Genomic DNA, 13,109 nt, shown 5'->3' with positions numbered 1-13,109 from the left:
ATGGGTCCTTTACTCTAACCCTTGGGTTCTTTACCCTAACCCTTGGGTTCTTTACCCTAACCCATGGGTTCTTTACTCTAACCCTTGGGTTCTTTACCCTAACCCTTGGGTTCTTTACTCTAACCCATGGGTTCTTCACTCTAACCCTTGGGTTCTTTACCCTAACCCTTGGGTTCTTTACCCTAACCCCTTGGGTTCTTTACTCTAACCCTTGGGTTCTTTACTCTAACCCTTGGGTTCTTTACCCTAACCCATGGGTTCTTTACCCTAACCCATGGGTTCTTTACCCTAACCCTTGGGTTCTTTACCCTAACCCCTGGGTTCTTTACCCTAACCCATGGGTTCTTTACCCTAACCCTTGGGTTCTTTACCCTAACCCCTGGGTTCTTTACCCTAACCCATCGGTTCTTTACTCTAACCCCTGGGTTCTTTACCCTAACCCCTGGGTTCTTTACCCTAACCCATGGGTTCTTTACCCTAACCCATGGGTTCTTTACTCTAACCCCTGGGTTCTTTACCCTAACCCCTGGGTTCTTTACCCTAACCCATGGGTTCTTTACCCTAACCCCTGGGTTCTTTACCCTAACCCATGGGTTCTTTACCCTAACCCTTGGGTTCTTTACCCTAACCCCTGGGTTCTTTACCCTAACCCATGGGTTCTTTACTCTAACCCCTGGGTTCTTTACCCTAACCCCTGGGTTCTTTACCCTAACCCATGGGTTCTTTACCCTAACCCATGGGTTCTTTACCCTAACCCTTGGGTTCTTTACTCTAACCCCTGGGTTCTTTACTCTAACCCCTGGGTTCTTTACCCTAACCCATGGGTTCTTTACCCTAACCCATGGGTTCTTTACCCTAACATGTAATATAAAGAAACATAGGACCTCAGAAATGAAAAAAATGCATGTATTTCCAATCTGAGCTGCAATTCATCACTAATGAAATAAAAAGGGGTCGATCTCACAAGTCCCTGTGTCAAAGCAGACAAACAGCGAGACTCAAACACTAAACCAGACCCTGAACACATCGCAAGACTCAAACACTGAACCAGACCCTGAACACATCGCGAGACTCAAACACTGAACCAGACCCTGAACACATCGCGAGACTCAAACACTGAACCAGACCCTGAACACATCGCGAGACTCAAACACTGAACCAGACCCTGAACACATCGCGAGACTCAAACACTGAACCAGACCCAGAACACATCGCGAGACTCAAACACTGAACCCTGAACACATTTCCGGCGCATAACAACAAGTCAACACTTTGGTGGCACAAAGTCAGAAATAAGAAGAATCCAAAGAATCTGAGTACAGAGGGACGAAAGCAGGATGGAGAAGTGGGAAGTGTGATAGAAGAAAATGAAATAAAAGTGTGAGAGCAGAATGGGAAGGTGTGCGTTCTGAGAAACAGAAGAAGAAGAAGAAGAAGAAGAAGAAGAAGAAGAAGAAGAAGAAGAAGAAGAAGAAACAGTGTGGTGACAAGGTCAACAAAACCCGTGAAGCCAGTCAGCAGATTGCGACGGCAGGAGGAACTCGAGGACATTTCAGTGTCGACACACAAAAGAGGAAACAGCATATTTTTGATCTTACCTGCTTTGTATCGGCCGAGGTGGATGTAGAAGCAGCAGAGCACACATGGAAACCACAGAAGAAGAAAAACAAGGATTAGTGCAATTAACAGATATTGATTTGTTGACTTCACTGTTTGGAAGCTGACGGTATCAGGGTACTGTGTATAAATACTCAGCTATCAGGGTACTGTGTATAAATACTCAGCTATCAGGGTACTGTGTATAAATACTCAGCTATCAGGGTACTGTGTATAAATACCCAGGTGTCAGGGTACTGTGTATAAATACTCAGCTATCAGGGTACTGTGTATAAATACCCAGCTGTCAGGGTACTGTGTATAAATACTCAGCTGTCAGGGTACTGTGTATAAATACTCAGCTGTCAGGGTACTGTGTATAAATACTCAGCTATCAGGGTACTGTGTATAAATACTCAGCTATCAGGGTACTGTGTATAAATACTCAGCTATCAGGGTACTGTGTATAAATACTCAGCTATCAGGGTACTGTGTATAAATACCCAGCTGTCAGGGTACTGTGTATAAATACTCAGCTGTCAGGGTACTGTGTATAAATACTCAGCTATCAGGGTACTGTGTATAAATACTCAGCTATCAGGGTACTGTGTATAAATACTCAGCTATCAGGGTACTGTGTATAAATACTCAGCTATCAGGGTACTGTGTATAAATACTCAGCTATCAGGGTACTGTGTATAAATACTCAGCTATCAGGGTACTGTGTATAAATACTCAGCTATCAGGGTACTGTGTATAAATACTCAGCTATCAGGGTACTGTGTATAAATACTCAGCTATCAGGGTACTGTGTATAAATACCCAGCTATCAGGGTACTGTGTATAAATACCCAGGTGTCAGGGTACTGTGTATAAATACTCAGCTATCAGGGTACTGTGTATAAATACTCAGCTGTCAGGGTACTGTGTATAAATACTCAGCTGTCAGGGTACTGTGTATAAATACTCAGCTATCAGGGTACTGTGTATAAATACTCAGCTGTCAGGGTACTGTGTATAAATACTCAGCTGTCAGGGTACTGTGTATAAATACTCAGCTATCAGGGTACTGTGTATAAATACTCAGCTATCAGGGTACTGTGTATAAATACTCAGCTATCAGGGTACTGTGTATAAATACCCAGCTGTCAGGGTACTGTGTATAAATACTCAGCTATCAGGGTACTGTGTATAAATACCCAGGTGGCAGGGTACTGTGTATAAATACTCAGCTATCAGGGTACTGTGTATAAATACTCAGCTATCAGGGTACTGTGTATAAATACCCAGGTGTCAGGGTACTGTGTATAAATACCCAGGTGTCAGGGTACTGTGTATAAATACTCAGGTGTCAGGGTACTGTGTATAAATACCCAGGTGTCAGGGTACTGTGTATAAATACCCAGGTGTCAGGGTACTGTGTATAAATACTCAGGTGTCAGGGTACTGTGTATAAATACTCAGGTGTCAGGGTACTGTGTATAAATACCCAGCTATCAGGGTACTGTGTATAAATACCCAGCTATCAGGGTACTGTGTATAAATACCCAGGTGTCAGGGTACTGTGTATAAATACCCAGGTGTCAGGGTACTGTGTATAAATACCCAGGTGGCAGGGTACTGTGTATAAATACCCAGGTGTCAGGGTGCTGTGTATAAATACTCAGCTATCAGGGTACTGTGTATAAATACCCAGGTGTCAGGGTACTGTGTATAAATACCCAGGTGGCAGGGTACTGTGTATAAATACCCAGGTGTCAGGGTACTGTGTATAAATACCCAGGTGTCAGGGTACTGTGTATAAATACCCAGGGGGCCAGGGTACTGTGTATAAATACCCAGGTGTCAGGGTACTGTGTATAAATACCCAGGTGTCAGGGTACTGTGTATAAATACCCAGGTGTCAGGGTACTGTGTATAAATACCCAGGTGTCAGGGTACTGTGTATAAATACCCAGGTGTCAGGGTACTGTGTATAAATACCCAGGTGGCAGGGTACTGTGTATAAATACCCAGGTGTCAGGGTACTGTGTATAAATACCCAGGTGGCAGGGTACTGTGTATAAATACCCAGGTGTCAGGGTACTGTGTATAAATACCCAGGTGTCAGGGTACTGTGTATAAATACCCAGGTGTCAGGGTACTGTGTATAAATACCCAGGTGTCAGGGTACTGTGTATAAATACCCAGGTGTCAGGGTACTGTGTATAAATACCCAGGTGTCAGGGTACTGTGTATAAATACCCAGGTGTCAGGGTACTGTGTATAAATACCCAGGGGGCCAGGTGTTGACACTGTGGGGACACGGTGTCCTTTGTGTGGCTCTGGGCCGTAATGGCCGCTGTCCATGCAGACGTGCAGGTCTCGTTCTCTTCTGGTCGGCTGCACGTACACATCAGTCAGATGGTTATTGTCGGCTATCGCTTGGATCAATTTGCATTTAACCCAGATTTCTGGGACCAAAGAGGATTGTAGCGCGTTGAGCCGCTACGAGACGACACGGAAACGAGGACAGGAAGCCGTCTTATCGTCGGCTTCGCTCCTTCATCATCCCTTCGATGAAATAAACTTGTTTTTATTTCTGTTGGAGCTCCAGAGACACAAATCACTTTTTAGTTTAACTAACGTGCCAAACGTCCTGGACAAAGAAGGGTACTGACGGAGGAGGAGAGTCCCAGTCCTCTAATCGAACCAGGACTCCGTCCCAGCTACACGTCACTGGGAGCGTCAGCCTAGCTTAGCAGAAAGACTGGAAGCGGGGCGTGTTAGCCTAGCTTAGCAGAAAGACTGGAAGCGGGGCGTGTTAGCCTAGCTTAGCAGAAAGACTGGAAGCGGGGCGTGTTAGCCTAGCTTAGCAGAAAGACTGGAAGCGGGGCGTGTTAGCCTAGCTTAGCAGAAAGACTGGAAGCGGGGCGTGTTAGCCTAGCTTAGCAGAAAGACTGGAAGCGGGGGGTGTTAGCCTAGCTTAGCGGAAAAACTGGAAAGAATCTCATTATCTAAGTAAATATCATCAGTACGATCATCAAAACAACATTGTTCTGTACTGTGGCATGGAACATAACGTAGCTTATACTAGCCTGTTAGCACAAAGACAGGGGCCTGGGTCTGAGATCAGAGGGGTCTGATGGTCTGAGATCAGAGGGGTCTGATGGTCTGAGATCAGAGGGGTCTGATGGTCTGAGATCAGAGGGGTCTGATGGTCTGAGATCAGAGGGGTCTGATGGTCTGAGATTAGAGGGGTCTGATGGTCTGATGGTCTGAGCGGTCTGGACGGTGTTCAAAAACATGAAAATATGTTTCCTTTAACCTACATGTGTGACACGGACGGACCGGATTAGAGCCATTGATTGACCCTGTTCATGGCGGTTGTTGTGTGAACCGATCCAGACTTCAACATGTGTGTCACATCGATCTGCTCAGACACACAAAGCCCATCCAGACCGATGTAAACACACAGTGGAGAAGGCGACACACATCAATGACCTCTGAATGAGGCTCCGCACACAGCCGGCCTTTCAAGCTCATCTGGACTGATGTAATAAAATTGACACATGGAGTCGGCTGAATTCTGGGGTCGGTTACCTAAACTCTGGTTTCCAAAGCGCTGTCACCTCCCTCGCTGCAAATGAATCAATTACAGAGCAGCGTAATCCGGTTAGGCCATGAATGCATACCTCCCCGTTGGCAGGTGCTGGCAGGCTGAAGGGGCTTATTGGAGCAGTCATATCAAAGCTGGGCTTTATCTGCCACATTAGAACCACTAAACCAGAGGAACCAACCAGAGAACCAACCAGAGAACCAGAGAGAACCAGAGAGAACCAGCCAGAAAAAAACAAACCAGAGAACCAGAGAGAACCAGCCAGAGAACCAACCAGAGAACCAGAGAGAACCAGCCAGAAAAAACAAACCAGAGAACCAGAGAGAACCAGCCAGAGAACCAACCGGAGAACGAGAGAACCAGCCAGAGAACCAACCAGAGAACCAGAGAGAACCAGCCAGAAAAAACAAACCAGAGAACCAGAGAGAACCAGCCAGAGAACCAGAGAGAACCAGCCAGAGAACCAACCAGAAAACCAGAGAGAACCATAAAAAACAAACCAGAAAGATCAAACCAGTGAAAACCAGGCAGAGAACAAACTAGATGAAACAGCCGGAGGGAACCAGAGGGAATAAACCAGAGAGAACCCTGGTTATGGTGTTGATGGTGTTGATGGTTATGATGTTGATGGTGTGATTGATTATTATGATGTTTGTGTCTCTCAGATGTTGAATCAGCTGACCGTCGTGTAGGACGAAGTGCAGTTTGTATTATTGTCAGGTACAACTGTTCCCATTAGAGGGGGGGAGGGGTGGGAACCAACAACCCACTCATTGTTTGTGGGCGGCGGCCTCCTGGGCGCTCTCAGCTCCGACACATTCACAAGGTCCAATCTGTCTGGCAGCGGCGGGCGACATTCTGAAGCACCTTGTCAGATAACGCCCGAGCAGCGAGCCGGGGAGATAATGGGGCAACAATGACAGAGGGGCAGTGTGCAGCCAAGAGGGGGGAGGGGGGGCAGTGACAACAAGAAGGAGGGAGAGAGAGAGAACAACTAAATCCCTGCTTCGCTCTCCCCTCCCCCGTCCCTCCCCCCGGCTCACCCAGGCCATTGTGCTCCCGGGGGGTTCGGGAGATAAATGGCCGCATGTTAACCACGTTTGACAGGCTGCACAAAAGAGGACACCTCGGGTCCCATGACGCAACCTGTACACCCCCTCCCTCACCCGCCCGCAACATCACCACCCAAACACAGGAGGACGGGGCACACAGGGGAGACACAGGGAGCAGGTCAAGTCTAGACAGGAAGTGGGATTTATGCTTTATTGTTTACCACACTTTCACAATAAGAGCTCAATCAGAAATCAAAGACACGTTCATCAGATGAATCGACGTGTTTCTGTTTCTCATCCCGACGTCTCATCACAACCAGCTCTTCGGTTTGTTCAGCACGACACACTTCATGATCTTTCTGGGTTTCGTCACGACGATCAGAAGCTCTTCAGTAACAGAAGTGTGAGCGTGGACCCCGCTCTGGAGGCTGGGGACTATTCTCCTCTGCTAACCTTTTCAGCTCGGCCTGATTCTTTGATGGCTGATGGGACTCACAAAGGCACCTGCCCCATCCAAGAGTGTCCCCCCCGCTCTCCTCCCCTGACCTGACCAGCATTCCTGGCCTACAGGGGGTCCTCCCCATGGCTACCTTTACAACGCCGCCCCCTAAACCAAAGTCTGGTAATCCCACAGCAAACAAGGTTGTGGCGGCTCGGGGGCGGCGCACGAGACTTCTCACAGCTGCTCGACTCAAAAGGTGGAGCGAGCGATGAAGCCCGTCCCCGTGGGAACCGAATAACCAGAGTGCATGATGGGCGATCTGAAGGATCAGAGGTGTCCAGGTTATGATGCAACGTTAGCAAGCAGGAAACGTGTGTTTAATCCATTAGTCTGTTTCAAGACTACTGGATGCTTTGTACTATCTTTAGTCATGTGCTATAAAATAGATGCTCCTTTGTGTTTTTGTTGATGTAAAGCAGACTTGAGGAATAAACTTAAGCCATAATAGGTTTTATCATAAGAACTCCAGATGAACCATCAATGATTACATATAAATGGTCTCTGAATGGTCTCTGGATGGTCTCTGAATGGTCTCTAAATGGTTTCTGAATGGTCTCTGGATGGTCTCTGAATGGTCTCTAAATGGTCTCTATATGGTCTCTGGATGGTCTCTAAATGGTTTCTGGATGGTCTCTAAATGGTCTCTGAATGGTCTCTGAATGGTCTCTGGATGGTCTCTGAATGGTCTCTATATGGTCTCTGGATGGTCTCTGAATGGTCTCTGTATGGTCTCTGGATGGTCTCTAAATGGTCTCTGAATGGTCTCTATATGGTCTCTGAATGGTCTCTGGATGGTCTCTGAATGGTCTCTATATGGTCTCTGGATGGTCTCTATATGGTCTCTGTATGGTCTCTGAATGGTCTCTATATGGTCTCTGAATGGTCTCTGGATGGTCTCTAAATGGTCTCTGAATGGTCTCTATATGGTCTCTGAATGGTCTCTGGATGGTCTCTGAATGGTCTCTATATGGTCTCTGGATGGTCTCTATATGGTCTCTGTATGGTCTCTGAATGGTCTCTATATGGTCTCTGAATGGTCTCTGGATGGTCTCTGGATGGTCTCTAAATGGTCTCTGGATGGTCTCTGAATGGGCTCTGGATGGTCTCTGGATAGTTTCTGAATGGTCGCCGGTCCCACCGTGGCCTTTGAGGTGCAGAAGTGTGCCTAAAGCTGATTTTGGTGAAGCAGCTTTGACAGGAGTGTCAGCTCAGATAGCTCAGAGGTCAGTTCAGCAGGACTTCCCCTGAGGCTGAAGGGGGGAGTCCTCATTACTTTAATTTGTAGATCTGTGACCAGGAAGTTGTGTCATGAAACTCTGATCTGATCTGAGGAGGTTTGACTTAGAGGACAGAGAGTCCGAGTGAATGAACAAATCCTCCCGAACCGAAGGCAGTGACAGAGAGAAACCTTCTCTTCTTGTTGAGAACCAAAGGTCATTCACCTGTCCGAGGTCGTGATTATAATAATCAGCAAGCAGTTGGATTCTTTCCAGGGAGGAACTGCATTATGAACCTCAACCCTTTTGCAATAATGACAAGTTTAATAGTTTGAGTCATTTTGATGTGGACGGCACATTTCTGACCTCTGAAGCATTAACGAGGCCCTGGAGCGACTTTTGAACCTTAGACCCTCCGGCAGTGGAAAGAAGGAGGCGGTCTGACAGGTCGGTGCTGGAGGGGTCCAAAGAACAGGAGACCTTCACAGGAGACATCAAACCAAGCGACTTATGTAGTCACATGACGACAGCTGGGAAAACACAGTGTTCCTCACGACGAGCACCAGAACCGCAGGAGTTCTGATTCCATTGATTTCAAAGTGGTTGTATTCAAACAGAGGTGGGCGGAGTCTAAAGCCTGGGACTGGACACAGATGTCGTGACACCTTAGTCCAGCCGTCCGCTATTGATTGTTCCATGTGAGTGTGACCTTGCCGCAGGAGCTCGGCCAATCAAACAAACAGCTTATGTGAGGGCGGGGACAGTTTCTGTGAGGGCGGGGCTGAAGAGAGCGAAGTGAGGGCAGCAGATTCACAGACCTAAGTTAAACCTGGGTAAAAAACTTAATTCTCAACGTAATGATCACATTCTTCTCCTTCTGGGAGGCTTCAGTAGCCCCCTACAGGAAGAACATGGAACAACACCTTTACTCTGAGGGGCCTCCAGCCCCCTACAGGAGGAACATGGAACAACACCTTTACTCTGAGGGGCCTCCAGCCCCCTACAGGAAGAACATGGAACAACACCTTTACTCTGAGGGGCCTCCAGCCCCCTACAGGAAGAACATGGAACAACACCTTTACTCTGAGGGGCCTCCAGCCCCCTACAGGAAGAACATGGAACAACACCTTTATTCTGAGAGGCCTCCAGCACCCTACAGGAGGAACATGGAACAACACCTTTACTCTGAGGGGCCTCCAGCCCCCTACAGGAAGAACATAGAACAACACCTTTACTCTGAGAGGCCTCCAGCACCCTACAGGAGGAACATGGAACAACACCTTTACTCTGAGGGGCCTTCAGCCCCCTACAGGAAGAACATGGAACAACACCTTTACTCTGAGGGGCCTCCAGCCCCCTACAGGAAGAACATGGAACAACACCTTTATTCTGAGAGGCCTCCAGCACCCTACAGGAGGAACATGGAACAACACCTTTACTCTGAGGGGCCTCCAGCCCCCTACAGGAAGAACATAGAACAACACCTTTACTCTGAGAGGCCTCCAGCACCCTACAGGAGGAACATGGAACAACACCTTTACTCTGAGAGGCCTCCAGCACCCTACAGGAGGAACATGGAACAACACCTTTACTCTGAGAGGCCTCCAGCCCCCTACAGGAAGAACATGGAACAACACCTTTATTCTAAGAGGCCTCCAGCACCCTACAGGAGGAACATGGAACAACACCTTTACTCTGAGAGGCCTCCAGCCCCCTACAGGAGGAACATGGAACAACACCTTTACTCTGAGGGGCCTCCAGCCCCCTACAGGAGGAACATGGAACAACACCTTTACTCTGAGGGGCCTCCAGCACCCTACAGGAGGAACATGGAACAACACCTTTACTCTAAGAGGCCTCCAGCCCCCTACAGGAATATTTATTCAAATTATGAATGCGTCCTCATCACTTCTCATCTAAACATTTTGATGTGTTTTAATCTTCATATTAAATATATTAAGTTGAACTGGTTTAAATATAAATATGAATAAATGTGTTTCATCTGTTTGATGTTTTTGCGGATTATATCTCCCGGGTGGCCTGGGAACGTCTCAGGGTTCCAGAACGAGCTGGAAAATGTTGCAGGTGAGAGGGAAGCCTGGGTCGGTCTGCTGGGTGCTGCCACCGCGACCCGACCCCGGATAAGCGGCGGATAATGGATGGATGGATGGATATATATATATATATATATATATATATATATATATATATATATATATATATATATATAGCTATAACGGCTTCACGATTAGTTTCTAAGTGTGTGATCCTTTAAGGGGGGGACGGGAGGGGGGTCTATATAGGCCAGACACACACACCTCCATCCACCTTCTTTCCTCTTTTCTTTCATGGACTTCACTCTCCTCCTCCTCCTCCTCCTCCTCCTCCTCCTCCTCCTCCTCCTCCTCCTCCTCCTCCTCCTCCTCCTCTTTTCATCGGGCCTCCGGCGGTGAGACGCTCTGAATTGTGATTAAGAACGAGGAGAGGAGCTTTTCTTTGTTCTGCCCTCAGGGAGGTGTTTACGAGGGGGGGGGGGGGGCAGATATGAAAGACATTCAGGTCAGTGAGAATGAGAGCGACGGAGTAGAGTGATCCTATCTGAAGACACTGTGTGTTTGCATTCCTACATTACTGCGGCATTGAACCCGTTTCTCTCCTATGTTACAGGGGCATTGAACCTGCCTCTTTCCTATGTTACGGGGACATTGAATATGTCTCTTTCCTATGTTACGGGGACATTGAACATGTCTCTTTCCAACGTTAAAGGGACATTGAATATGTCTCCTTCCTACATTAAAGGGACATTGAACATGTCTCTTTCCAACGTTACGGGGACATTGAACATGTCTCTTTCCTATGTTACGGGGACATTGAATATGTCTCCTTCCTACATTAAAGGGACATTGAACATGTCTCTTTCCTATGTTACGGGGACATTGAATATGTCTCCTTCCTACATTAAAGGGACATTGAACATGTCTCTTTCCTATGTTACAGGGACATTGAACCCATCTCTTTCCTATGTTAAAGGGACATTGAACATGTCTCTTTCCTATGTTAAAGGGACATTGAACCCATCTCTTTCCTATGTTAAAGGGACATTGAACCCATCTCTTTCCTATGTTAAAGGGACATTGAACATGTCTCTTTCCTATGTTACGGGGACATTGAACATGTCTCCTTCCTACATTAAAGGGACATTGAACATGTCTCTTTCCTATGTTACAGGGACATTGAACCCATCTCTTTCCTATGTTAAAGGGACATTGAACCCATCTCTTTCCTATGTTAAAGGGACATTGAACATGTCTCTTTCCTATGTTAAAGGGACATTGAACCCATCTCTTTCCTATGTTAAAGGGACATTGAACCCATCTCTTTCCTATGTTAAAGGGACATTGAACATGTCTCTTTCCTATGTTAAAGGGACATTGAACCCATCTCTTTCCTATGTTAAAGGGACATTGAACCCATCTCTTTCCTATGTTAAAGGGACATTGAACATGTCTCTTTCCAAGGTTGAAGGGACATTGAACATATCTCTTTCCTACGTTAAAGGGACATTGAACCTGTCTCTTTCCTATGTTATGGGGACATTGAACCCGTCTCTTTCCTATATTATGTAACTATCGGGTTTTTTAATCCGTTTTTTTTATTTACACTAATTAATTCTTTAATCTCAACTATCAATTTATTTAATCTACACTAATTGTTTCATTAATCTACTCTATTTGGGTTCTCTAAATCTTCACAAATGGGTTCTATAGCTCTACACTATCAGGTTAATGGGTTCTTTACTATACATGAATGGGTTATTTAATCTAATGGGTTTTTTATTCTACAGACACGGGTTCTTTATGCTACACAAAGAGGTTCCATAATCTATACAAACAGGTTCTTTAGTCTACACTATCAGGTTATTTAAAGCTACAGTAACGGGTTCTTTAACCTAGAGTAACAGGTTCTTTAAACCTATACAAATGGGTTCTTTATCTCATTTAAAAAATAAAACAAATTGTGATGGAGTTGCTGTTACTCAACCCTGACCTTAGTGATCAAGTTGAAATTATTCACACACAATTCAACGGATTGAGAGAAAACTTTGTAAATTAAGAAGTTATTTTTGATGAAGAGGAGAACAATAAAGTCCAGAAAACATTTCAGCAGAGCATTTAAAATAACAGCTGCAGCCTCACAGCTGGATGAGGACGGACAGCAGAGATCCTGTTACACATACACACACACACACACACACACACACGCTCACACACACGCTCACACACACGCTCACACACACACACACACACACACACACACACACACACACACACACACACGCTCACACACACGCTCACACACAAGCTCACTCACACACACACACACACGCTCACACACACTCTCACACACACACGCTCACACACACACACACACACAAGCTCACTCACACACGCTCACACACACTCTCACACACACACACACACACGCTCACACACACACACACACACACGCTCACACACACGCTCACACACACGCTCACACACACGCTCACACACACACACACACACACTCACACACACACACACACACACACACACACACACGCTCACACACACGCTCACACACAAGCTCACTCACACACACACACACACGCTCACACACACACTCTCACACACACACACACACACACTCACACACACACACACACACGCTCACACACACATATTTACACACACACACACGCTCACACACACACTCACACACATCTTCACACACATACATGCACACACACACACACACACACCTCCGGAGGACAACATGAAGCACTACGGAGGGAACTCAGAAAACTTTTAACAATATTTAAATACTCCAGATTTAAATATTGAGTATTTAAATCTTTAGTATTTAAATACTGTGTATTTAAATACTCAATATTTAAAAACTCAACATTCAACTACTCAGTATCTAAATACTTAATATTTAAATATTTAATATGTAATTATTGAAAATTTTAATACTTAATATTCAAATTGTTGTTTTAAAGCTATTCAAGAAGAAAAACAAAATAATAATAAACAAACAAAATGAAGCTTCACGTTGTTTTACATCTGATGAAGAGTAACGAGGATGAAGACTTCTTCATATGT

General features: G+C 45.9%; 1 protein-coding gene across 2 annotated transcripts in view; it reads right to left on the bottom strand.

Moving 5' to 3' along the window:
- The window catches only part of zeb2a (zinc finger E-box binding homeobox 2a), a 39,406-nt gene that overhangs the window by 24,348 nt on the left and 1,949 nt on the right, over positions 1 to 13,109 (bottom strand). The window contains exon 1 of one of the 2 annotated variants that reach the window (XM_068601531.1): positions 1,599 to 1,638. The exons of the other annotated variant lie outside the window; for it this stretch is intronic. The gene's annotated coding sequence lies outside the window, so the exon portion shown is untranslated. Of the gene's footprint in view, positions 1 to 1,598; positions 1,639 to 13,109 lie in introns of those variants that run through there. 2 annotated transcript variants of the gene reach the window in all.

The sequence above is a fragment of the Clinocottus analis genome, unplaced genomic scaffold (genome assembly GCF_023055335.1).
Source record: "Clinocottus analis isolate CAN_PGR_092001 unplaced genomic scaffold, fCliAna1.0.p SCAF_50, whole genome shotgun sequence".
Classification (NCBI taxonomy): domain Eukaryota; kingdom Metazoa; phylum Chordata; class Actinopteri; order Perciformes; family Cottidae; genus Clinocottus; species Clinocottus analis.
The sequence above is the reverse complement of the archived record's forward strand: the minus strand, read 5'-3'. Positions and strand labels throughout refer to the sequence as shown.